The sequence below is a fragment of the Macaca thibetana genome, chromosome 2, assembly GCF_024542745.1.
Source record: "Macaca thibetana thibetana isolate TM-01 chromosome 2, ASM2454274v1, whole genome shotgun sequence".
NCBI classification, from domain to species: Eukaryota; Metazoa; Chordata; class Mammalia; order Primates; family Cercopithecidae; genus Macaca; species Macaca thibetana.
Genome location: NC_065579.1, coordinates 155330301 through 155355081, shown reverse-complemented (window position 1 = coordinate 155355081; position 24781 = coordinate 155330301). Strand labels below are relative to the sequence as shown.

Below are 24781 nucleotides of genomic sequence, written 5' to 3'. Positions count from 1 at the left end.
TTTTCTTTTTATACTGTTGGCAGAATTTGTAACAATCTAATACCAGATGGAGAGTAGTACTGTGGCCTATTATTATGAACACCTAGGGGATTCCAATAGGCAGAATAAATTGTTTGCCTAATTCAGTATTTTAATTTTTTAAGAAAAAAGTCCTCCTCAAACTCCACTAAAATTTCAGTAAAAACTTACAAAAGGAACTAAATTTACAAAGGGAAGTAAATTCACTGTAATACTCAAAGCAGACCAGAGATTTTTATGATTTCTGATAACAGAAAGCAGATGGGATAGCAGTGACAGATAAACTAGAGCACAAGCCACTGCTCAGAATTCACAAGGGTAGCTAAGTGGAGGCAGAGCCTCAGAGGACTCCAAACTCAGTAGTGACGGATACAGAGAAGTAGGCTATGAGTATCTAAAGGACTGTTCTTTTCCAATGACCTTTACACTGTTTTAGTCACCTTCTACCAGAGCCACAGTTGGTCATCACCAAAACTGTTCCACTTATGAAATCACTCATCTAGACAGGCTATACTTTCAGAAATTGCACTGAACCTGGTGAATTTTATAGGGGAAAAAATGTGTCAAATTTTTATAATAAGAAAAAACTGGAGCTAATTGTCCAACCACACTTTGGTCAAATTGTGGCACATCCATGCAATTTAATTCTATCCATACAATAAATGCTTCTGTAATTGTTGCTTAATTATTTGGATGAATACAAGTTGATCTACTCCATATCATATAACAATATAACTCTACATATAAACAACATATTTACACATGTACACACAAAAAGATTCAAATGAGGAAAGAGACAAAATGAAAGGAATAAAAGAATAGAAAAAAAAATATTAAAATATGAAATCTTGAGTTGGGATGCTTTTTCTAAACATAATACCAAAGGCAGAAATCACTAAGAAAAATAATTACATACGTGACATGAAAAACAAACAAGAAACTATGGAGAAGGGGCTTCAAGATGGCTCGCTAGGTACATCTGGTACTCACCTCTTCCACAAAAAAAGAACCAAAACAGTGAGTGGAGAATCACACTTTTTGCAAATTGTCTAAGACAGTGGTCCCCAACCTTTTTGGCACCTGGGAAATGGTGCTATGGTTTTGCTGTGCCCCCACCTAAATCTCTTCTTGAATTGTAGTTTCCCATAATCCCTATGTGTCATGGGAGGAGCCCAGTGGGAGGTAACTGAATCATGAAGGTGGTTACCCCCATGGTGTTCTTGTGAGTTCTCACAAGATCTGATGGTTTTGTAAGGGGCTTTTCCCCCTTTGCTCAGCATTTCTCCTTCCTGCCACCCTGTGAAGAAAGTGCCTTTCTTCCTTTTTGCCTTCTGCCATGATTGTAAGTTTCCTGAGCCTTCTAAGCCATGCAGAACTGTGAGTCAATTAAACCTCTTCTCTATAAATTACCCAGTCTTGGGTATTTCTTCATAGCAGAATGAGAATGAACTAATACAACTGGTTTCATGGAAGACAATTTTCCATGGACTGGAGGAGGGAGATGGTTTCTAACTGAAACTGTTCCACCTCAGACAATACAGGCATTAGTTAGATTCTCATAAGGAGCATGCAATCTAGATCTTTCGCATGCACAGTTCACAGTAGGTGTTGTGCTCCTATGAGAGAGAATCTAATGCCACCACTGATCTGACAGGAGTCACAGCTCAGGCAGTAATCCTTACTCACTGCTGCTCACCTCCTGCTGTGTGGCCCAGTCGCTAACAGGCCGCATACTGGTACCAGTCTGCTGCCTGGGGGTTAGGGACCCCTGGTCTAAGAGAGAACACTGGAATCCAACAGAGAAGTGATAGGAAGCAATGAAGGAGAGGGAAGTGAGGCAGCCTGCTCTGCCAGGATCAGCTGAGAACCTGGAAAGGCTCCTCAATGTGGGGAATGGGTAACTGTGAGATCCCCAGTGGTCCACATTTCCACTGTGGACTCCTTCTATCCTAGCCATGGGAGAACATTTTGACCATCACAGGCCCCGAAACCAACATAGAGAACTGCCTGGAGACCACACATTGCTCCAGAGAAGGAGTTCAGGTTGAACTCCACAAACCTCCACATTCTATGAAGCTACAGATGGTGCCATTTTGAGAACCCAGCCTGCCCCCAACTAGACTACCCTGCTCTGGAGCTCAACAGCCCATGCTATCTCCACATCCCTGGAGCCCCAACTGAGATTCCCCAACTGGAGCAGATGCCACCAGGACAGAGGCAGTAGCCATCAGCAGTGACCCTAACCTCCAACAGAGGAGCAACTGTGGACTTTCATGCATCCCAAGCACAAATTCCACTACCTGCAGCTGCTGCTACCACAAGCTACTGCCACTGGGGCTGAAGCATGACAGAAGCATGTGCCCCTCCAGCTGCCTGCCTATGGCTGCTCCCACTGAAAACAATCATACCCTCCCCAGTAGAAGGGCAGTAGCACAACTGCTGCTGCCTCCACTTGAGCATTCCAGTGACAGCCTGGTTATCACCCTAACCAGAGCTACTACCAAGGAGCCTAAGGACATATCCAGTTAGCCTGGCTCTACCTTTCAACCCCCAGTATCCAATCATGCCATCTAGGGCCTGGGGATCAACCAGAACAGTTTAACACCATTGGCACCTGAGTACTCCTCCCAGGAACCTGAGGCCAGAACCACCCAGCCTGCTGCTACCACCACAGCTAACACACACCTTCATGCACCACCCACAGGCCTATGGATGGGCCCACCCAACCCGCTGCAATAACCACCAACACCAACACAGACCACTTGGGACCCAGAGGATTGTCCCATCACTGTTACTGCCATCACCATGCCACACCCACTTCCCAGGGATCAGAGAATCTGCCCACCTGCCCTGCCCATTTCTGCCATCCCTAAAGCTGTCTGGAAACCCAAAAATCAGCCTGCCTGGACCTGCTAACACCAGTGCCAGTGTATGCTGCTCTGAGGCTCCAAAACAGGCATGCTTCACTTACTGCTGCCACCACTGGGGCCCAAAGGCTGGCACACCTGAGGTACTAGTCCCCAAAGAAATCATACAGAGGCTATACTACTGCACACAACCGGAACCAAAGCCAATACTATAAATCCATCTTCAGGAATAAGTCCTCTTCTATGAAAGCAAATTTTGAAAACTGAAAGAAGTGATATTACATCCAATGCACAGATATCAAGGTAATGATATAAGATGAAAGCAAGGAAATATAACAACTACAAAGGTACATAATAATTCTCTAACAACAAATTTAAATCAAAAAGAAATTTATAAAATCCCAAAATTATTCAAAATATTGATACTAAAGAAGCTCAGTGAGATACAATAAAATGCTGAAAAATAATGCAAATAAATCAGAAAGACAATTCAGGATATTAATGAGAAATACATTTAAGAGTATCATAAAAAGAACCAAATAGAAATCCTGGAAGTGAAGAATTTCTTTAATGAAATACAAAATGCATTAAAAAGTTTCAACAATACACTAGATCAAAGAGAAGAAAAAAATCTCAGAATTTGAAGAAAGGTCTTTTGTGATGACTCAGTAGACAAAAATAAAGAAAACAGAAAAAAAATAATGAGCAAAGCCCATGTGACACATGGGAGAACATAAATTGACCAAATATGGTAGTTTTGGGCATTTTGGAAGGTAAAGAGAAAACTAAAGGGTTAAAAGCCAATTTAAGAAAACAATAGATAAAAATTTTCCAAGTCTAGTAGGAGATTTAGACATCCAGATACAGGAAACCCAGAGATCCATTGTATTGAATGGACACAATTCAATAAGGTCTGTTCCATGGGACATAATAGTCAAACTGTCAAGTCAAATACACAGACAGCATTCTAAAAACAGCAAGAGAAAAGGTATTTAGTCACTTACAAAGGAATCCGCATCACACTAACGGTGGATTTCTCAGCAGAAACCCTGTGCATGCTAGGAGAGAATATGGATGATATATATTCATGGTGCTGAAAGACAACAAAAAAACCTGCCAGCCAAGGATACTACACCTAGCAAAGTTCTCCTTCATCAATGACAGAGAAATAGTCTTTCCCAGACAAAGAAAACCTGAGGGTATTCATCACCACTAGACTGGCACTGTAAGAAATGCTTAAGGGAGTCCTATACCTGAAAGTGAAAGGACAATATCTACCATTATGAAAACAAAGGAAAATATAAAACCCACAGATAGAGCAAACACATAAACATGAAAAAGACTCAATGATATCACTACAGAAAAACCACCAAATCACAATAATAAACAATGAGAAAAAAGAATATGCAGAACAACCAGAAACCAATTAATAAAATGACAGGAATAAGCCTTCACATATCAATAATAAGCTTGAATGTAAACGGATTAAACTTTCCACCTAAAAGATACAGACTGGCTGAATGAAAAAGCATGGCTCAACTATATGCTGCCTACAAGAAACTCATCTCACCTATGAAGACCCATATAGACTGAAGTAAAGGAATGGAAAAAGATACCCCATACAAATAAGAACAAAAAAATGAGCAGGATTAGCTAAACTTACCTCAGATGAATCAGACTTTAAGTCAAAACCAGTAAAAAGAGATAAAGATAGTCATTATATAATGACAACGGGATCAACTCAGTAAGAGGATATAACAATTCTAACCCTATATGCACTCAACAGCAGAGCACTCAGATATATACAGTAAATATTATTATTAGATCAAAGGGAGAGACAGACTTCAATACAATAATATTTGGAGACTTCATCACTCCACTCTCAACATGAGACAGATCATCTAGACAGAAAATCAACAAATGTCAAAACCTTGTTAATGTCAAAACATTGTTGAAGGCTGGGCATGGTGGCTCATGCCTATAATCCCAGCACTTTGGGAGGCCATGGCAGGTGGATCACTGGAGTCCAGGAGTTCGAGACCAGCCTGGGCAACATGGCAAAACTCCATCTCTATAAAAAATACAAAAATTAGCCAAGTATGGTGGTGCATACCTGTAATCCCAGGAGGCTGAGGCATGAGAATCACTTGAACTCAGGAGGCGGAGGTTGCAGTGAGCCGAAATCACGCCACTGCACTCCCGCCTGTGTGACAGAGCAAGACTCTCTTGGTGGGAGTGTAAACTACTACAGCCACTAAGGAAAACAGTATGGAGATATCTAAAAAAAAAAAAAAAAAAAAAACTAAACTAAAAATAGAACTACCACACTGATTTGGTTTGGACGTTTGTCCCTCCCTAAATCTCAAGTTGAAATGTAATCCCTAATGTTGGAGGTGGGGCCTGGTGGGAGGTCTTTGTGTCATGAGGGAGGAGCCCTCATGAATGGCTTTGTGCTCTCCTCATGGTAATAAATGAGTTCACACTCTGAATTAACATGAGATCTGAGGCCGGGCGCGGTGGCTCAAGCTTGTAATCCCAGCACTTTGGGAGGCCGAGACGGGCGGATCACAAGGTCAGGAGATCGAGACCATCCTGGCTAACACGGCGAAACCCCGTCTCTACTAAAAAAACACAAAAAATTAGCCGGGCGAGGTGGCGGCGCCTGTGGTCCCAGCTACTCGGGAGGCTGAGGCAGGAGAATGGCGGGAACCCGGGAGGCGGAGCTTGCAGTGAGCTGAGATCTGGCCACTGCACTCCAGCCTGGGTGACAGAGTGAGACTCCGTCTCAAAAAAAAAAAAAAAAAAACATGAGATCTGGTTGTTTAAAAAAAAGTGGCACTTCCCAACTCTCTCTTCCTCCTGTTCTTACCTTTTGACACTGCATACTCTCTTCCACCATGATTGTAAGCTTCCTGAGCCACTCTCCAGAAGCAGATGCTGGAGCCATGTTTGTACAGCCTGCAGAACTGTGAGTCAATTAAATCTTTTTTCTTTATAAATTACCCAGCCTCCAATAAATATTTCTTTATGGCAATGTAAAAACAGACTACACATACTATCCAGCAATCCCACTACAGGGTATTCATCCAAAAGAAAAGAAGTCAGTATATCAAAGGGGTACCTGCACGTGCATGTTTATTGCAGCAATGTTCACAAAAGCAAAGATATGAAATTAACCTCCATGTCCATCAATAAGATAAGTGGATAGAGAAAATGTGGTACATATACACAATGGAATACTTTCAGCCATAAAAAAAGAATGAAAAATCATGTCATTTGCAGCAACATGGATGGTACTAGAGGAAATTAGGTTAAGTGAAGTAAATCAAGCACAGAAAGATGAATAGCACATGTCCTCATTCATATGTGGAAGCTAAAAAGGTCAATATCATGGAAGTAGAGTATGATAGATGCCAGAGGTTGAGAAGGGCATGCAGGTGGAAGGAGGGGATGAAGAGAGATCAGTTAATGGATACAACCATACAGTTAGATAAAAGGTATAAGTTCTAATGTTCAACAACAGAGTAGGTTTGATTATCTCAATTCCAGGACTTGACTCTTGGGCATGTCTGGACTTTCCCTGGGCCAGAGGGAGTCTACTACCCTAAAGGGAGAGTCCCAAGCCAGGCATCATTCATGACACACTCACTTAAGAGACCCTAGGGCTTAAGGGAACACCAGCAGTAGTCTGGCAGTACTCTTTGTGGCCTGGGGAGACAGTGACAATGGGGTGAGTCTCCTCTGCCTTTGGAAAGGGGAGGGAGGAGTGGGAAGGACTGTCTTGTGATTTGAGGGCCAGTTCAGCTGCAGTACAATAGAACACCAGATAGACTTCTAAGGTTTTTAACTGTAGTCCCTGAGTCCTGGACAGCACTTACAGACCCACCCAGAGCCTGGGGGACCACATTGCCCTGAAGGGAAGGACACAGGCCTGGCTGGCTTTGCCATCTGCTGACTACAGAGCCCCAGGGGCTTGAGCAAACATAGGCAGTACCAAGGGAATGGTTATAGTAGGCCTTGGGTGAGAACCAGTGCAGTACTGGCTTTAGGTCTGATCCAGTGCAGTCATAGTAGTGGTGGCCACAGGGCTGCTTATGTCATGCACCCCAGCTTTAGGTGGCTCAGAACAGAGGGAGAGACTCTGTATGTATGGTAGAAAGTAAGGTAAGAGAACAGGAGCTTCTGCCTGATAATCCAGAGAATTCTCCTGGATCTGGCCCAAGACCAACCAACAAAGTGGTACCTCTACAAGTCTACAAAAACTACAGGCTTGGGATGTCCCCTAAAGTAGATAGAACTTAGATCAAAACTCCAGAGTCATTTAATTATCTGGAAAGCCTTCCCAAGAAGGATGGCTACAAATAAACTCAGACAGTGAAGACTACAATAAATACCTAACTCTTTAATGCCCAGACACCAAAGAACATCTACGAACATCAACATCAACACCATTCAGGAAAACATTACCTCACCAAATGAACTAAGGACCAATCCTGGAGAAACAGAGACATGTGAGCTTTCAGAGATTTCAAAATAGCTGTGTTGAAGAAACTCAAAGAAATTTAAGGTAACACGGAGAAGGAATTCAGAATTCTATCAGATAAATTTGACAAAGAGAATGAAATAATTTAAAAGGACCAAGCAGGAATTCTGGAGTTGAAAAATGCAATTGGTACACTGAAGAATGCATCAGAGACCTTTAATAGCAGACTGGATCAAACAGAAGAAAGAATTACTGAGCTTGAAGACATGTTATTTGAAAATACAGTCAAAGGGACAAAAAAGAGTAAATAATATTGAAGCACACCTACAGCATCTAGAAAATTGCTTCAAAAGGGCAAATCTAAGATTTATTGGTCTTAAAGAGGAAGTAAAGAAAGAGATAGGGGTAGAAAGTTTATTCAAAGGGATAGCAACAGAGAACTTTCCAAACCTAGAGAAAGATATCAATATCCAAGTACACGAAGATTATAGAATAACAAACAGATTTAACCCAAAGAAGACTACCTGAGACATTTAATAATCAAACTCCCAAAGGTCAAGGATAAAGAAAGAATCCTAAAAGCAATAAGATAAAAGAAACAAATAACATAAAATGGAGCTCCAATAAGTCTGGCAGCAGACTTTTCAGTGGAAACCTTACAGGCCAGTGCAAACCTTACAGGCCAGTGGAGAGTGGCATGATATATTTCAAGTGCTTCAGTATAAAAACTTTTACCCTAGAATAGTATATCCAGCAAAAATATCCTTCCAACATGAAAGAGAAATAAATACTTTCTTAGACAAACAAAAGCTAAGGTATTTAATCAATGCCAGGCCTGTCCTACAAGAAATGTTAAAGGGAGTACTTCAATCGGAAAGAAAAGGACGTTAATCAGCAATAAGTAATCACCATAAGGTACAAAACTCACTGGGATATTAAGTACACAGAAAAACTCAGAATATTATAACGCTGTAACTGTGGTGTGTAAACTACTCTTATCCTAAGTAGAAAGAGTAAACAATGAACCAATCAAAAATAATAACTACAGCAACCTTTAAGATATAACTAGAAACAAAAAAAAAGTTAAAAAGTTGGGGGATGAAGTTAAGGTGTAGAGTTTTTATTAGTTTTATTTTGCTTGTTTGTTTTTCATGCAAATAGTGTTGTTATCAGGTGAAAATAATGAGTTATAAGACAATATTTGCAAGCTTCATGTAACCTCAAAACAAAAAAATACAATGGACACAAAAAAAATAAAAAGCAAGAAACTAAATCATATCACCAGAGAAAATCACCTTCACCAGAGAAAGATAGGAAGGAAATAAAGAAGGAAGAGAAGACCAGAAAACATAACAAAATGGCAGGAGTAGGTCCTTACTTATCAATAATAACATTGAATGTAAATGGACTAAACTCTCTAATCAAAAGACATAGACAGGCTGAATAGATGAAAAAACAAGACCCATTGATCTTTTGCTTACCAGAAACACACTTTACCTATGAAAGACAAATATAGACTGAAAATAAGGAGATGGAAAAAGATATTCCATGTCAATGGAAACCAAAAAAGAGCAAGAGTCACTATACTTGTATCAAACAAAATAGATTTCAAGACAAAACTATAAGAAGAGAAAAAAGAAGGCCACTATGTAATAATAAAGGAGTCAATTCAGCAAGAAGATATAACAATTTTAAATATATGCCCCCGAATACTGGAGCACCTAGATATATGAAGGAAATATTCTTGGTAAAGAGAGAGGCCCTAATACAATAATAGCTGGAGACTTCAGCACCTCACTTTCAGCATTAGACATATCTTCTAGACAGAAAATCAACAAAGAAACATTGGACTTAATCTGCACTATAGACCAAATGGATCTAATAGATGTTTATAGAACATCTCATTCAATGGCTGTAGAACATTTCATTCAATGGCTACAGAAAAAGAAATTCTTTTTCTCAGCGCATGGATCATTCTAAAGGATAGACCATACTTTAGGTCACAAACAAGTCTTAAAATGTTCAAAAACCTTGAAATAATATCAAGCATCTTCTCTGCCCACAATGGAATAAAGTTAGAAATTAACAACAGAGGAATTTTGGAAACTATACAAATACATGGAAATTAAACAATATGCTCCTGTATGACCAGTAGGTCAATGAAGAAATTAAGAAGTAAATTGAAAAATATTTTGAAACAAATGATAATGGAAACACAAGATACCAAAACCTATAGGATATAGCAAAAGCAGTACTAAGAGGGAATTTTACACCTTTAAGTACCTATGTCGAAAAAGAAGAACAACTTCAAATGAACAATCTAACAGTTCATCTTAAAGAACTAGAAAAGCAAGAGCAAACCAAACTCAAAATTAGTAGAGGAAATAATAAAGGGCAAAAATAAGTGAAATTGAAATGAAAAAACAAAATACAAAAGATTAACGAAAGTTGGTTTTCTGAAATGTTAAACAAAATTGACAATCCTTTACCCAGGCTAACCAAAAAAAGAGAGAATACACTAATAAATAAAATCAGAAATGAAAAAGAAGACATTACAACCAATACTTCAGAAATTCAAAGGATCATTATCAGCTACAATGAGCAACTATTTGCCAATAAATTAGAAAATCTAGACGAAATGGACAAATTACTAGATACATGCAACCTACCAAATTGAACTGGGAAGAAATCCAAAGCCTGAACAGACCAGTAACAAGTAATGAGATAGAAGCCATAATAAAAAGTCTCCCACTAAAGAAAAGCCTGGAACCTGATGGCTTCACTGCTGAATTCTACCAAACCTTTAAAGAAGAATTAATACCAATTCTACTCAAACTATTCCAAAAAACAGACGAGAAAGGAATACTTCCAAATCCATTCTATGAGGCCAATATAACCCTGATACCAAAAGCAAATGAACAAACATCAAAAAAAGAAAAAGCTACAGGCCAATATCCTTGATGAATATTGATGCAAAAATCCTCAACAAGATACTAGCAAACCAAATTCAGAAGTACTACATTAGAAAGATCATTCATCATGACCAAGTGGGATTCATCCCTGGGATGCCAGGATGGCTCAATGTATGCAAATCAATCAATGTGATACATCATATCAACAGAATAAAGGATTAAAACCATATCATTTCAATTGATGCTAAAAAAGCATTTGATAAAATTCAACATCGTTTCATGATAAAAACCCACAAAAACAAACTGGGAATAGAAGAAACATACCTCAATGTAATAAAAGCCATATATGGCAGACCCGCAGCTAGTACGGTGAATGGAGAAAAACTGAAAGCCTTTCCTCTAAGATCTGGAACATGACAAGGATGCCCATTGTCACCACTGTTATTCAACATAGTACTGGAAGTCCTAGCTAGAGCAATTAGACAAGAGAAAGATACAAAGGGCATCCAATCTGGAAAGGAAGAAGTCAAATCATCCTTATTTGGAGATGGCATCATATTTGGAAAAACCTAAAGACTCCACAGAAAAACTATTAAAATGGATAAATTTAGTGAAGTTGCAGGATATAAACTTAACATACAAAAATCAGTAGCATTTCTATATGCCAACAGTGAACAATGTGAAAAATAAATTAAAAAGTAATGTAATTTACAATAGCCACAACTAAAATTAAATACCAAGGAATTAACCAAAAACATAAAAGATCTCTATAATGAAAATTATAAAACAAGGCTGAAAGAAATTGAAAATGACACCAATAAATGGAAAAACGTTTCATGTTCATGGATTATAAGAATCAATATTGTTAAAAATGTTCACACTACCCAAAGCAATCTACAGATTCAATGCAATTTCTATCAAAATACTAATGACGTTCTTCACGGAAATAGAAAACCAATCCTAAAATTTATATGGAACCACAAAAGACCCAAAATAGCCAAAGCCATCCTAAGCAAAAAGAACAAAACTGAAGGAATCACTTTACCTGACTTCAAACTATACTACAGAGCTATAGTGACCACAACAGCATGGTACCGACATGAAAACAGACACATAGACCAATGGAACAGAATACAGAACCCAGAAACAAATCTACACGCCTACAGTGAACTCATTTTTGACAAAGGTGTCAAGAATATATGCTGTGGAAAAAATAGTCTCTTCAATAAATGGTGCTGGGAAAACTAGATATCCACATAGAGAAGAATGAAACTAGACCCCTATCTATCACTACATGCAAAAAATAAAATCAAAATGGACCAAAACTTAAACTAAGACCTCAAACTATGAAACTACTATAAGAAAATATTGGGGAATATCTCCAGGATATTGGTCTGGGCAAAGACTTCTTGAGTAGTACCCCACAAGCACAGACAACCAAAGCAAACATGGACAGTGGGATCAAGTTAAAAAGCTTCTGCCCAGCAAAGGACACAATCAACGAGTAACGAGACAACCTACAGAATGAAACAAAAATATTTGCAAAGTACCCATCTGACAAGGGATTAATAACCAGAATATATAAGGAGCTCAAACAACTCTATAGGAAAAAGTCTAACAATCTGATCATGAAATGGACAAAATATTTGAATAGACATTTCTCAAAAGAAGACATACAAATGGCAAACAGGTATATGAAAAGGTGATCAACATCATTGATCATCAGAGAAATGTAAATCAAAACTACAATGAGATATCATTTCACCCCAGTTAAAATGTCTTATATCCAAAAGAGAGTCAATAACAAACGTTGGCAAGGATGTAAAGAGAACCCTTGTAGATTGTTGGTGGGAATGTAAATTAGTACAACCACTGTGGAGAACAGTTTGATGATTCCTCAGAAAATGAAATATTGAACTACCATATGACCCAGCAACCCACTGCTGGGTATATATCTAAAAGAAAGGAAATCAGTATATCAAAGAGATATCTGCACTGCTATGTTTGTCAAAGCACTGTTTATAAAAGCTAAGATTTGGAAGTAACTTAAGTGTCTATCGACAGATGAATGGATAAAGAATAGGTGGGTTGGGCACAGTGGCTCATGCCTGTTATTCCAGCACTTTGGGAGGCCGAGGCAGGTGGATCACCTGAGGTCAGGTGTTGGAGACCAGCCTGGCCCACATGGTAAAACCCCATCTCTACCAAAAATACAAAAATTAGCTGGATGTGGTGGTGCACACCTGTAATCCCAGCTACATGGGAGGTTCTTAATCCAGTCTACCATTAAAAAGTCAGGAAACAACAGGTGCTGGAGAGGATATGGAGAAATACGAACACTTTTACACTGTTGGTGGGACTGTAAACTAGTTCAACCATTGTGGAGGACAGTGTGGCAATTCCTCAGGGATCTAGAACTAGAAATACCATTTGACCCAGTGATCCCATTACTGGGTATAGACCCAAAGGATTATAAATCATGCTACTATAAAGACACATGCACACATATGTTTATTGTGGCACTACTCACAATAGCAAAGACTTGGAACCAATCCAAATGTCCATCAATGATAGACTGGATTAAGAAAATGTGGCACATATACACCATGGAATACTATGCAGCCATAAAAAGGATGAATTCATGTCCTTTGTAGGGACATGGATGAAGCTGGAAACCATCATTCTCCGCAAACTATTGCAAGGACAGAAAACTAAACACCACATGTTCTCACTCATAGGTGGGAATTGAAAAATGAGAACACTTGGACACAGAACGGGGAACATCACACACTGGGGCCTGTTGTGGGGTTGGGGGACAGGGAAGGGATAGCATTAGAAGAAATACCTAATGTAAATGATGAGTTAATGAGTGCAGCACACCAACATGGCACATGTACACATATGTAACAAACCTGCACGTTGTGCACATGTACCCTAGAACTTAAAGTATAATAAAAAGAAAAGAAAAGAAAAAGTGTCCACCAAATTTGGCAAAGTAGAGGTTGTTCATAACTTGATAAGCAGTTTCAATGGATTGGTGAGAATGGAGGCAAGATTGAATTTGATTGAAGTTTAGAGTGTCCAATAGGTAAAAACAAACCAGTTGCTTAGGAAAGTGTAATTCTTCCAGATACTGAGACCAAAAATGTTTTCCCTTGGGACCTCTTATGCCCAGAATGTAAGGTTGTACACAACATCTTCAACAACATCTCTACAATAAACACAATGTTTTATAGAGTAGCCCGTTAATATTGGACATCAGAGATATCATAGAGGGCTTTCTTCATTGGGTGAAAATTTGAGCTAAATGATTATTTTATTGGTATATAGCTATTACATATAATAATTCCATATAATTACCATATATGCTTATTGAACTGAACTAAAAGGATTTAGTTCAATGCAAGAGTCTATTAATTTGGGATATCCCTTTCTTGGAAAAGGCCTAGACATACTTTAAGAAGTCATCTTGTAGTGGTCATAACCTAAACATATGAACTAAGTATTTATCATCTCTAGCAGCTGAAGGAAATATGCGAGTGTCAATTATAGTTGAGTGAAAAAAATAGCTGTGTAAGAGAGAAGACACATTAAAGGTCAAAACCCTAAATATATACATATTTCAGGAAAATTGTCAAGGAAACCGCACCAAAAATTTGTCAAGACCAACTGGAGAAAAGGTCATTTTAGACGCCCTAAAGAATTGCACGGACCGGGACACTTCAGGTACATAGTTTGCTGGTTTGATTCAGCTGTTTTCAATATAGAAGCTGAGACATGATCAGTAACCTGCTTTCCTCCACAGGGAGCCTGAGTGCTCAGGCAGACTTACTCTCCAGCCAATAAGAAGCAGAAGATGGCTTCTTACATATCCCAGGAACAAAATTCTACTCTCTATTAACCTCACTGAGCAGTTAATAGAAAAAAAATCATATTTGTGATTTTAAATTTTAATACCATTTTAAAAGTTACACAGATCATGTAACTGCACTCTAACAGTAAGAGTGCAGACTGTAAGGACAGGTTGATTGCAGTCCTCACCTTTAAATGGCTCTATAACAGTGGGCAGTTAGCATCCTTAGCCTTCAGTTCTCTGATCTGTGAAATGGGAGGATAATAGTATATACCTTAAAGGGATATTGTGAAGAGTAAATCTGGCAGTACCTGGGACTATTACTATATGTTAAAAATATTCTAGACAACATCATGTTTTAAGAAGTATTTTCCCTGAAATTGGTAACTAGAGAAAGCAAAAGGCATTAATTAACCCACTTTCTAAACTTCCAGTAGGGAGGCAACCTCTTTCCCACCCAGTTTGCACTACAACTCCCTACCTCGCCACAGGAAAGTCAATTTGAAGTGAGGGGTCTGTTAGGGAATGCAGGGAAGACAAACATTCCAGTGGTTCTTTGCCCCAAAGATGACAGAGGAAAGCCTCATGAGGATTGAAAAGTTTGAGTGTGTATATAGGACCAATTCTTTTAGTCCAGTTAAATATCACGAGTCACCAGGCCTGCTAACTTGCCTTGGAACTACCACAGAGAAGGAAAAACTTGGGAGGGTGATGGTGCAGTGGTATGGCCTGACAGAGAGGGCGCAAGCATACCACCTTTAGTTCTAGGTTCCTGAGATGTGCAGAAGGTAGAACCCAGCCACTTGAGAGCTGGGGTCCTGGAGGGTAGGTGAGATTGAAGGACAAAGACTGACTGCAAACCAATGAATGAGGCAGAGCACCCTCTGGGGCTTAGGGGAACTGGTGGGGTTCAGTAGGCCTCTCCTCGGTCAGCCCTGTGCACTGGCCCCTGTCTACACTGCTGCTGCTGGTGGTGAACTAGACAGTGGGGATGACCCACAGAAAGGGACAGAGCCTCTCTCTGGCCACTCACACAGGACATCATTTCCCTCTCAAATGAACATATACAGGGAATCGGGGGGTTAATAAAGACCTTACCTTCTCCCCAAAACTACCAGAGTCTCCAGTTTGAATTGTGGTGATAGGAGGAAAATATCTAAGTGTTTCTAACAGAACTGAGATATTAGTAATGGGAATTCACTGATGTGCTTGGAATCAGGTTAAGATGTGGTTAAGGGAGCCACTTAGCCAGAGAGAAACAGGGATTAGCAGAAGAGAGTTAGAAATCAATTAACTGGAGAAATAAGCCTGTCATACATTACGGATTTGACATTCCTCATCTATTCAGTTGCAGTTATTATCCGAAAACTCATCTTCCTTTTCCTAGCTAGTCTCTTGTCTCTTGTTATTGGGTTTGTGGTCACATTATCTATTTTGAAGATTTTCAAATCTTTTTGTTTTCTCCCCATATAATCATGGTAATGGAATATAAAATGCCTAAGACACGAATAGAAATTCATATGTCCTTGTTCGCTTCCTTACAACTTTATCACAAATCTTTCCAGGACAACACACATTTTTAATAACTTCTATGTTCTTATAATTATAATATAGATCCTTTGTAAACATACGAACTGCAAAAATAGAAGACTGTAAAAGTCACCCATATTTTACCATCCAGATATACTCTGGTTAATGTTTGCTGTATATTATTCCTAACTTTTTAAGTCATAGGTAAACTTTCTTAAAAATTAAAATGTGTCAGATTACACAAACTGTTTTGTAAACCGCTTTTTCATTTGCAGCCTCTAGAAGACTGCCTGCACATCCTAAGTTTTCAATAAATATTTATTAAGTAAATGACTGAACTTATTTCCATGACATTAAATGTTTATCTGTGGTGTCATTTTTAACCATTGCACAGAATTCCATTGTGTGAAATATGATAATTTATCTAATCAGGCCCTGGAGAGCTGCAGAGGAATAAGGCATTGTGATGGACACAGAGGTGCTCCACGCAGTCCCCTTCAAGGGGGAGCTTGCCCTGCTGCTGGGAGTACTTGCAACCTCCAGCCTCCAGTTATCAGCCCCTTTCAGGACTTGCCTCAGCTACAGAAAGCTGCCTTCCCAGGGCAACCCACATTGAAGGGCAGATGATAGAGGAGCCCAGTGGCAGAGCTACATTGACAGGCCATCTTCCTCCAGAGTTTCCCAAGGGGGACTGCTTCAGACTGTCCCACCTATATTGCAGCTCAACTTCTTTCTCTGCCCAGTCCTGTTTCTTCCCTGTCCCTGCCATGGGTGTTCCTCTCAGGGCACTCCCTAATAAATATATTGAACACTAAATTTTGTCTCAAAGTGTGCTCCTGAACAATCTAACCTGAGACAGAGATGATGCTGACCCTTGAGGAACTCCCAAGTCTATTGATTAAAGCACTCAGTAAATTCTAACATTACTGCTGTTACCAACTCCTAACTCAGGTTAAACAAGCTATGGTGCATGTATACTACGATAGGTTATGCAGCCATTAAAATGATGCTCTGGGTGCCATGTATAACACATGATGGCTCCGGAAGTCAGGAAAGAAGGAAAAAAGAAAGGAAGGGAAGAGAAGAGAAAGGAAAGGGAGGAAGGAAGAGGGAAGAGAAGAATTGGACATCAGATAATCACTTGAGCCCTCTCTCTTTGCCTGAATTTTTCTCAATCTGTTTCTTTCCACATCTCTTGCTCCTTATTGGTCTTTGGGCTACCTACAGTATGAGCATTACTTGGGCAATGACTATTGCTATGAATTTGGCATATGCAAGGGTTATAGAAACTAAAGCTGGACATGGCCCTGCACAGGTAAGCACATATCATTATCTCTGTGAGCAGTCAGGACTAACAAGCCTTCAACACACAAAAGCAGGAGTAAGGATCAAATTACACTAATCAAATCAAATCAAAATAAAAGCCCTGAGTTTGTATTCCAGTAAAGTCCAGACCTAGGAGGGATCTAGGAAAGCAATGAGTGTGGCTGTCAAGGTACTTCCAGATGTCAGAGTCACACATTCCAAAGCAGCAGAAATCTACTGACAGTCTCCGGTTACTCCCCCGTCTCAGCGAGGCAGGGCAGGCAGCGGCAAGCTCAGCCCATGTGAGGTGCCTCCTGCCAATCACAGACCACCCTTCCCTGGTCCTGGAGGTTCAAAGGATTGCAGGAGGGTAGAAAAGCACCTGGGGCTGGTGCAGACTGCGGAGCGGGCCGCACCCTGTGTGCAGAAAGAGGAGGCGCTGTGAGTAGACTGCTTTCCCTCTACAGGGAATCCCGCGGGCTCAAGGGTTGGGTTGCTCTCCTGGGAGGGAAGCTAGTGGTCTGGGAGCGAAAGGGGAAGAAGTTAGATTCCTGATTCATAAAGTCTGTCATTTTTTTTCTTTGTAATTTAGGGTATTGTGACTGTCCTGTTCTCTTTTACTTTGAACTGTTCAAATTGCTTTCTTAAAACCTTTGATATAAGTCTTGTTCTGTTCTGGAGATATTACGCAGCCATCCTGCTTTCAACCTGAAATATCCCCAAAGAAAGAACAAGAAAATCCAAGCACCTGAGAAACCCCGTATCTCCTGATTAAATCGCACATAGACAGACACCTTTGTAGACCCCCAATTTCCTTGTGGAGTCAGAAAAGCAATAGAAAATTTAACGAAATAGCTCGTGTCATTTCTGAATAATCCGTTCAGGCTAGCAGAGAGAAAGTTTCTTGGTCTTCTTGTCAGAAATCATTTGGTCCTGCCAACTTGTAATGAAATGCGTGAGGCAATTTACTCCCAGTTATTCTCTGCAAACACTTCTGCTTAATAAATGTGTCAGTTGAAGTAAGTCAACAAAGTAGCTTTATCTATGCAATGTTATTTTTACATAATTTGTTTTTACTCCTTACCAATTCTTTGTTCCACAAGGATGTGCAGGACATAAAGATATTTTTCGTTCTAATGACATTTTCATACAAAATACAAATTTAAGTTTCAAATAATGCTAGTATTATTTTATGTTTGCATTTGTTTATAAACCTAAAACTCTACTTCTAACTAGTTTTAAAGATTTTTAAGCCATTTAAGAATTTATAGCCAGTTGCAGTGGCACATGCCTCCAGTTCCAGCTATTCAAGAAGCTGAGGCCATGGGATGAGGAGTTCTAGTCCAGGCTGGGCAACATAGTGAGATCCTGTCTCTAAAAATATATAAATAAATTTTTAAAGAAGTTTTGTTAACTCGAATGTCTTCTTTTAATGAAAGACAATGTTTCTTGACCATTTCTTGCCTGAGTTGCTAAGCACAACAGGAAATAACTCGCTAGGTTTTATAGATATATATATATACTTTCAGTATAAATAAAATTTAGGTTACATAGTTTTCAGACCCTGTGAAGAAGTGGATTTTCTTTTTATTAACCTTTTCAGTGAGGAGAAAAATTTCTTACTTTACTTTCGCTCCAACAGATTGTTTTGTTTTCTGCTATAAAATAGTCTTTAAAATCAACTCACCTATATATTTTTTTTTAACTGCTGGGAAGAATCATAGACTTTTACATTCAAAGGGGACCTTAGACATCCTTTAATCAAGGAGAAAAAAAAAACTCAGAACTGTTTTTGTTTTTTGTTTTTTGTTTTTTTGAGACGGAGTCTCTCTGACTCCCAGGCTGGAGAGCAGTGGTGCGATCTCAGCTCACTGCAAGCTCTGCCTCACGGGTTCACACCATTCTCCTGCCTCAGTCTCCCAAGTAGCTGGGACTACAGGTGCCCACCACCACGACCGGCTAATTTTTTGCATTTTTTAGTAGAGACAGGGTTTCACTGTGTTAGCCAGGATGGTCTGGATCTCCTGACCTTGTGATCCACCTGCCTCAGCCTCCCAAAGTGCTGGGATTATAGGCGTGAGCCACAGCACCCGGCCAAAACTCAGAACTTCTTTTTGACTTCTCCTGCTTACGTTCTTAACCAGAGTAAACACCAGTCAGCCTTTAAATATGCTCTGGAATTTGGGCCTGATAGCCATGCAGGCCGCCCACAAACTTGATGGGCCACCATTCGCCAACTGGGACAGAGACCACATTGGTGAGGGGCACCATCATCACACACCACCCTCCCCGCCTCGTCCCCCTGCCCCAAGGATTCTCCACAGTACTCCTTTCCTGGAGCTGGGCATCCCTCTGGCAATGCCCACACCTGAGGCCTTCATGCAACTGAGTGCTCCTGAGCCATTGCTTACAGCTAGTCCCTGATTTCCAATAGATGGATGACTCCCATCATACTGGGAGCACCAGGAATCAAGAGTAGTGCTGTCCAGTAAAACTTTCTGTGATAAGGGAAATGTTCTAGACAATAGACACTAACCACATGTATCTAGGGAGTGCTTGAGATGTGGTTGGAGCAACTGAGGAACTGGTTTTTACTTTTATTTGAATTCATTTGACTTTGAATAACTGCACGCAACTACTAACTACTGTATTAGTGAACACAGGTTTTGAGCTTTAAAGCAAGAAAAACTTATGGGCACTGTGAGCCGTGGGTGATGGCCCTAGGAGAAAGCTCCTCTTTTTGTTATTTCCAGGGACTTATCCTACCTTAAGTTGAAGCACACCAGCAATTGTTGTGACCTACAGTCTCCACACCCATCTTTACTCTGAGCCACGCAAGTGTCTGTTCTTGTTCTGAGTTTCAGGGTCAGGGCTAAGGCAATAGCATATTGTGTTTCTTCGTTTCTTCCTCTCCTATTTTTCCTTTTCTTTTTTTTCTCCTTTGTTAATTCAAATTTCTCTAGCATGAACTAGAGTTTGAGGTGTGGTTTGTGTGTTCTCTGGTGCAACAAACTTGGGTGAGGAAAAGAGGTAATGAACTTGAAAAAATGATCTCATGCTTACTGGGCGAGTCACACTTCTTTTTCTTCTGCTTTGCAAATTGGTTTGTTTAGTGACCAATTGTTTTTAGAACTTTTCAATGTGTCTGGAAACATCAACACTATGGGTATGATTAATTTTTATAAGAAAACAAACTGAATGAAAGCACAAGAAAGAAAAAACAGGAAATATAATTCTAGTTTTTTAAAAATCTGCACTCTTTAAAGCAAAGGAACTCCCAGGGTGTTGAGCAATTTGAGTAAATCACCATCGTACCAGGCCACAGGGCAGTTTTCCCACAGGGCGGGGTGCCTAGGGGCTATTCCTTTACATGGAAAATATTTCTAGGTGAGTTGCGTACTTTCAGTCTGGGGCGTTCCATCTCTAACGTGGGCAGTTGCTGCTCTGCCCTCTGCCTTCCACCACTTTCCACTTGTTAGATTTATCTCATCCCATTGGTTTCCTTCCCACCCCTGCCAGATAAATAATCCAATATATGTGAGGGAGGCATTGTTTTAGAATAATGTGGGGACGGTTCAGAAGACCACATATTTAAAACAGCTTCTACAAACTGTGGGCTAAAAAAGAAGGCAGGAAGGAGGACACATCATATCATTAGAAGTCAGTCTAACCACAGAGACAGACCCAAACCCCCAAATCATAAGTTATGAGGTTTGTCTTTTTAGGTTCTACCCTCTCCTTGTGTCTCTTTCCTTCTCATGGTGTCTTCCCTCACCCTTTGAAAATTAAATAAAAGAAGGGAGCTGATAAATGAGGCATTGATATGGATGGCTCATGAAACTCAACACGCCTCTTTTATATGAGCTTGTATTTTAATCAGGAACGAAGGAGTGAGTCTCAAGTTGTGGCATTCCGAAGTTAGGGTAAACGGTGAGGAAGCCTTTGAATGAAGGAAGAGGATAGAAGGCTTTCTCCCTGCCAGCTTTGTTTATGTGGCTCCCTTTCTGGCTTACCTTGTAGTGAGTCTCATGGATAGGCTCACGGGTGGGAGGCCAAGAGTTTCTCTTAATTTAAAGAGACAAAAAGGGGAAGTGGATCTCCCTACCTTAAAAAGAATAATGATTGGTGACAAACCCAATAGAAGGCTGGGTTAAGAGTTATGAAACCTGGACTTGAATCTTAACTCTTTTAATAACACGGTATGATCGTGAACAAGTCGCTTCCTCTCTATGAGCCTTAAATTCCTCACCTGTACAAAGCCTCCAAGTTTGCAGCCAGAACTGATGTATCATGCTATGAACAGGCACCTGGCCAATAACTTTCCTAGGATAAATGACACTTTAATTTCTCTCAAATTACATATCTTCTAAGACAAACAAAAACTTCCAAAAGTGTAGTCATTGACTTCTAAGTGTGACACCCATCAATTAATTTAAAAGTTTTTAATTTGCTTTTTAATGCAATTCTTTGTCAAATTGGTTTTTTGATAGCAATCCATTTTTTGTGGGTTCAGAATATCTTATTAAACAAACTTGGGTGAAGAAAAGACGTAACAACATACCAGACTATATGGCTGTGACAGAGGCTAGTATGGAAGAAAAGCCATGAACACATATCCACAATGGTTTGAGCTTCCCTGGAGAGCTAGTTGCTAAAGGCAGAGAGAGGGATATAGGGAAGGAAGGATAATTCTGGGAAGTTGAGGAGAGAAGAGGTTTTTCAGTTGGGCTTCGGAAGATGGTAAAGAGTTCGATAAGCAGAAATGGAAGAAGGGATTCCAAAGACAGGGACACCCTAAGCATAGCATGGTGGCATGACCAGGACACCAAGGGGGGTGGGCAGTGAAAAATGGCAGGCAGGCCATTTGGAACCTGGATGAGTACTGCCTTGAATGCAGGCTGAGGAGTTTGTACTTTATCTCTTAGGTGGTCCAACCACTCTTCCACTGGCTGAATGGAGAATAAAATAGTTGACTCTGGCCAAATACTATAAACTGGTCTTTCACAATGGAACAGGAGCAAATCTGGATTCAAAGAAACTGGTCAGCAACAGAGAGTGGGTGGACAAGTGATGCACCTGGCAATAGGAAGTAAGAAGGAGCTGGTACTGGGCTCGTGAGTGTAGAGGGAATGACCTAGGGCTCTCCTTTAAATTTAGGCTACAGGGAACCTTTGAAGGGTTTTAAGCAGTGGGGGAGATATAAATTCAGAGCTGTGTTTTAGGACAATGGATCTCAAGATTGGCTAACTGGCTGGCACTTGGAAGCCATGTTTATCTTTGTGGAATACCAGAACATTTTGGTCTACTAAATTTAAAATAAGTAAGTAGATCATTTTGGCCTAAATTCATACCAAAAACTAGATTCTAGCATAGACAGGTGGTAGTAGCATCCACAATATAAGAAAAATGTATAAGAGGAAAATGTTTAAAATGACAAATTTTGATAGTAATTCTTCCTCAAATTAGGAAATGACTGGAATCATTCAATATTGGCATCAAAACATGTCCCAGCAAATGGAACATCTGTGCTTTGGAGGATCATTTGAGAACCTCTGCTTGAGAAAGTTCACCATGGAAGCTCTGTATGGAATGGAAACAGAAAATGTTTAATTCATCTGATCCAGAAGTTAGGGGCTGGCAGTGAGAATTGGTAAAATGGTATCAGGAGACATCAGAAAATGATCATATGTGCTTCTATCAAAAATATACATCAATCCCAATTGGGATGGTGTGTTACTCAGGGCTCTAACAGAGATAGAACCAAAAGGAGATACATAAAGAGAGAGGCAACATATGGTGGCTCACACCTATAATCCCCACACTTTGGAAGGCAGTTCCACACTTTGAGGACAGGAGTTCAAGACCAGCCTGGGCAACATGGTGAAACCCCTTCTCTACAAAAAATTTAAAAATTAGCCAGACATTGTGCATGCACCTGTGGTCCTAGCTACTTGAGAAGCTAAAGCCAGTGGATCACTTGAGCCTAGGAAGTCAAGGCTGCAGTGAGATATGATTGTGCCCCTGCACTCCTGGGTGACACACCAAGACCCTGTTGAGAGGTTGAGAGAGAGACAGAGAGAGAATGAGAGAGAGAGAGAGATTAATTCTAAGGAATTAACCTATGTGATGTGATTGTGGGGGCTGACAAGTCCAAAATCTATACAGCAGGTGGGCAACCTGAAAATTTGGGGAAGAGTTGATGTTGCGGTCTTTTTTTTTTCTTTGAGACAGAGTCTCGCTCTGTCGCCCAGGCTGGAGTGCAGTGGTGCAATCTCAGCTCACTGCAAACTCTGCCTTCCGGGTTCACCCCATTCTCCTGCCTCAACCTCCCGAGTAGCTGGGACTACAGGCGCCAGCCACCACGGTTGGCTAATTTTTTGTATTTTTAGTAGAGTCAGGGTTTCACCGTGTTAGCCAGGATGGTCTGGATCTCCCGACCTCATGATCCACCCACGTTGGCCTCCCAAAGTGGTGGGATTACAGGCGTGAGCCACCACGCCCGGCATTTTATTATTTATTTTATTTATTTATTTATTTATTTATTTTGAGACGTAGTTTTGCTCTTGTTGCCCAGGCTGGAGTGCAATGGCGCAATCTTGGCTCACTGCAACCTCCGCCTCCCCTGTTCAAGCGATTCTCCTGCCTCAGCCTCCTGAGTAGCTGGGATTACAGGCATGCACCACCATGCCCAGCTAATTTTGTATTTTTAGTAGAGACGGGGTTTCTCTGTGTTGGTCAGGCTAGTTTCAAACTACCAACCTCAGGTGATCTGCCTGCCTCAGCCTCCCAAGGTGCTAGGATTACAGGTGTGAGCCACTGTGCCTGGCCTGATGTTGCAGTCTTAAAGCTAAAATCTGCATACTGAAAACCCAGACAGAGTTTCTATGTTACAGTCCTCTTAGGGCAGAAATGCTGCTTATTCAGGAAACATCAGTTTTTGCTCTTAAGGTTTTCAGCTGACTGGAAGAGGCCAGCCACGTTATGGAAGGTAATCTGCTTTACTCAAAGTCTACTGATTTAAATGTTAATCACATCTAAAAAATATCTTCACAGCAATATCTAGACTGATATCTGACCAAACAACTGAACACCATATCCCAGCCAAGTTGATACACAAAATTAACCAGCACAAGGTGTTCATTACAATACTTCTTTATCACGCAGGCAGAGACAAAACTCAAGAAGTTATTAACAAAGGCAAAAGTACTACCAGGACCTAGAGAACACCACAGTTTATATCCTGTGTGGAGAGAAGTCACCATTTGTCCTTCCCTTTTGTTCTTCCTCCGTGCCTATCCTCTCTGGAAAGGTCAACAAATTCTTAATGTCTTTTTTTTGTTTTAATATCCATTAGTGTGGAACTGTGTCAAAGCTTTTCTTTTTTAACCTAAAAAATAAGTGCATTACTCTACCCCTTTGCACAGGCATTTATTAGTCTTCAAAAAACCCTAAACATCAGCCAGGCCTCATCTTTTCCTTTTGTAGAAATTATGTCACCTTTCCTCTAAGCATGCCAGGAAAGCAGCTCTTCCTAAAGATCCATCCAGCTAACGTATTATAAAAGTAAAGTCACTTTTCTCAGTTTTCCAGGACTTTTCTAGACGTCTTCCATTGAATGGGGGGCAAGGGGGAGTCTTTGACACAGACTTTGTAAGGTCAGCTTACACGTTGTAACCAGAGTTTTTCAACTTCACTCTTGAGTGTCCTCTTACTTCTTGGGTAACTGCTTTCTGAGCTCAGTAATTTGCCTATTTCTTTCTTTTCCTTTAGTTCTAGAATAGTAGTTTTCAATTGCTCTGGGGCTAGCTATGTG

General features: G+C 40.2%; 1 protein-coding gene across 1 annotated transcript in view; it reads left to right on the top strand.

Moving 5' to 3' along the window:
* The first annotated feature begins 17125 nt into the window (after positions 1–17125).
* Positions 17126–24781, top strand: part of UPK1B (uroplakin 1B) — a 31724-nt gene continuing 24068 nt past the window's right edge. Inside the window, exon 1 of the mRNA XM_050778767.1 lies at positions 17126–17409. The gene's annotated coding sequence lies outside the window, so the exon portion shown is untranslated. The remainder of the gene's footprint in view (positions 17410–24781) is intronic.